Source organism: Trachypithecus francoisi, unplaced genomic scaffold (assembly GCF_009764315.1).
Source record: "Trachypithecus francoisi isolate TF-2019V2 unplaced genomic scaffold, Tfra_2.0 Lachesis_group20, whole genome shotgun sequence".
Lineage (NCBI taxonomy): Eukaryota > Metazoa > Chordata > Mammalia > Primates > Cercopithecidae > Trachypithecus > Trachypithecus francoisi.
Window position 1 is genome coordinate 53,095,327 of NW_022681466.1, and position 3,389 is coordinate 53,098,715.

Here is a 3,389-nt window from a genome sequence, read left to right on the forward strand (position 1 = left end):
TCACTGCAACCTCCTCCTCCCAGGTTCAAGCGATTCTCCTACCTCAGCCTCCCGAGTAGCTGGAATTGCAGGCATGTGCCACCACGCCCAGCTAATTTTTATATTTTTAGTAGAGATGGGGTTTGGTCATTTTGGTCAGGCTGGTCTCGAGCTCCTGACCTCAGGTGATCCACCCACCTTGGCCTCCCAAATGCTGGAATTACAGGGGTAAGCCACTGCATCTGGCCCAGAGCACTTTTCTTAATACTCAAAATTGTATAGGTATCCAGCTTCACCTACCCTATCCTCTATGAAACAGCATGCATTGTTCTTACTTGTTAAACGTTATAAATAGCAATTCTCAGATTCCACTGTGGTGATGACAGACAAACTTAAGCCTACCTACTTAAAAATAAAGCAAAAGAAAAACAGAATTCATTTAAATGCCAAAAAGTAAGAAAATACATGCAGACTATTAGAGAGATCATTCATTTGAAAGTCTTTTGTTTGTATTTGTTTTATTTTAAATAAGATGTTCATTTAAAATGAAAGGGCTGTGCATTAAAAGCCTTACTCTGCTATATTTTACTTTATTTTGAGACAGAGTCTTACTCTGTCACTCAGGCTGGAGTGCCGTGGCGCAATCTTGGTTCATTACAATTGCCGCCTCCCAGGTACAAGTGATTCTTGTACCTCAGCCTCCCAAGTAGCTGGGATTATAGGCACGTGCCACCATGCCTGGGTAATTTTTGTATTTTTAGTAGAGATGGGGTTTCACCATGTTGGCCAGGCTGGTCTTGAACTCCTGACCTCAGGTGATCCACCAGCCTTGGCCTCCCAAAGAGCTGGGATGACAGGCATGAGCCACCACACCTGGCCTATTTTATTACTTTATGGTACAGGGAATACAATTTCAGAAACCTTGGTTCATCCAGTAGTTTTCTTAATTTAGGCAAATGTCCCTGATGATGGACTTCTATGTAGTTTCTAGAGATTAAATACCACTATTATTCTTTTTTTCTCATACAAATAATTTTTCCCCAGAGGTGCACATGGGGCCCCAGTAATGTTAGATGACTCTTCCATTGCCCTCTTGCCAAGGGCGGGAGGATGCGAACTTGAATCCTGAAAACAATTTTTTAAAACTTTTTTTTTTTTGAAACAGGGTCTCACTCTGTCACACAGGCTGGAGTCCAGTGGTGCAATCTTGGCTCATTGCAACTTCCACCTCCCCGGTTCAAGCAATCCTCCTGTCTCAGCCTCCCAAGTAGCTGAGATTACAGGCATGCACCATCATGCTCGGCTATTTTTTTGTTTTTTGTTTTTTGTTTTTTTTTGTATTTTTGGTAGAGATGGGGTCTTGCCATATTGTTCAGGCTGGTCTTGAACTCCTGGGCTCAAGTAATCCGCCTGCCTCAGCCTTCCAAAGTGCTGGGATTATAGGCGTGAGCCACTGCACCTGGCCTAAACATACTTTTTAATATTTAAAGATTCACAAATAATTAACATGATTTTGAGAAAAGAGGAGCAAAGGAACAGACTGTCTCTACGAGACATTACAATGCCACAGGAAGAAAAAGTGTGACACTGTCCTACAAACGGGCAAAATAGAGAGACAGAATAGAATAGAGTCCAGAAAGAGACACAGTTATATGTGAGGGAAGGATGTAGAGTTGGGAAACCTGACTCACTAAATGGATTTTTTAAAATGGCTCTCCAGGCATGGTGGCATGTGCTTGTAGTCCCAGCTACTCAGGAGGCTGAGGCAGGAAGATTCCTTGACCCCAGGAGGCTGAGGCTGCAGTGAGCTGTGATGGCACCTCTACACTCCAGCATGAGTGACAGACAGAAACCCTGTTCAAAATAAATAAATAAATAAAAGGTCTCTCTATTTCATACCATAAACTCCAAGTGTACAAAACACTTAAATATGAAAGGTAAAACCATAAAAGTAATAGAAGGAAATGTAGAAGAATATATTCGTGACCTTGGATTGAGAAAGAGTTTCTTGGATAAGACTCCAAAAGCATAAAACCATGGGGAAAAAAAAAGATGAAATTCACTCTATCTGTGGGCTTATAGAATGCTTTGTCCATCGTCATAGTATTCCACATGCATTATTTCTAACCAAAGAGCTCATTTCACAGCAAATAAAGTGTGACCAAAGGCCCATGCTCGTGGAATTCACTGTTCTTACCATGTTCCTCATTGCCCTGAAGCAGCTGCCTCAATGGAACAGTAGAATGGCCTTTGGAAGACTCAATTACAGTTCTAGCTAGATGGTAACACCTGTGTGGCTGCGGCAGTGTTCCTCAGAAGGCAGGGTGTGTTCTCAATCAGCATCCAACATATGGTAATATTTCTCTCATAGCCAGAGATTCCCAGGTCTGGAAGTCAAAGGATGGGAATGGAAATAGTTTCTTCTCACTATTACTCCTAGCAATCCACTAGCAACACTTCTGCTTTCCAGCCCCATGAAAGGTCCAGAGATTTTGGCTCAAAAGGGGTAAGTACTTCCATCAGGTGCACAACAATGATTCCAATGAACTGGAAGTCGAGAATGCCACCCAGCCACTTTGGGCTCATGCCTCTGAATCAACAAGCAAAGAAGGAGTACTGTCTGTGGTGATTGATCCTGACCATCGAGAGAAAACGGGGCTCTTCCGGGGATGCTGTCTACAGGCACTCAGAATGGTCCAGCATTTGACATGGTAGGCTTTCCTACAATACAGCCTCTGACAAAACTAGGCTGTCCCGAACCAAAACTAGGATGTCCCAAACCCCTATTTGGGTTTAATAGAATTGTTTATCTTTATACCAAGAAGGTTGGGAAAGCACCAAAATCTGCATGTGGCATGTGCCCAGGCAGACTTCAAGGGGTTCCTGCTGTTAGACCTAAAGTTCTTAGGAGATTGTCCAAAACAAAGAAACATGTCAGCAGGGCCTGTGGTGGTTCCATGTGTGCTAAATGTGTTCGTGACAGGATCAAGCATGCTTTCCTTACCGCGGAGCAGAAAAACGTTGTGAAGGTGCTGAAGGAGGCCGGGCGCGGTGGCTCACGCCTGTAATCCCAGCACTTTGGGAGGCCCAGGCGGGCGGATCACGAGGTCAGGAGATCGAGATCTTCCTGGCTAACACGGTGAAACCCCGTCTCTACTAAAAAAACAGAAAAAAATTAGCTGGGCGAGGTGGTGGGCGCCTGTAGTCCCAGCTACTCGGGAGGCTGATGCAGGAGAATGGCGTGAACCCGGGAGGCGGAGCTTGCAGTGAGCTGAGATCGGGCCACTGCACTCCAGAGTGAGACTCCGTCTCAAAAAAAAAAAAAAAAAGTGTTGAAGGCACAAGCACAAAGTCAGAAAATGAAATTAAAAAATGAAACTTTTTTGAGTAATAAAAATGAAAAGACTTAA

General features: G+C 43.9%; 1 pseudogene; it reads left to right on the top strand.

Annotated features, from left to right (window-relative positions):
* Window positions 1-2,187: 2,187 nt before the first annotated feature.
* On the top strand, window positions 2,188-3,389 carry LOC117068017 (annotated as a pseudogene).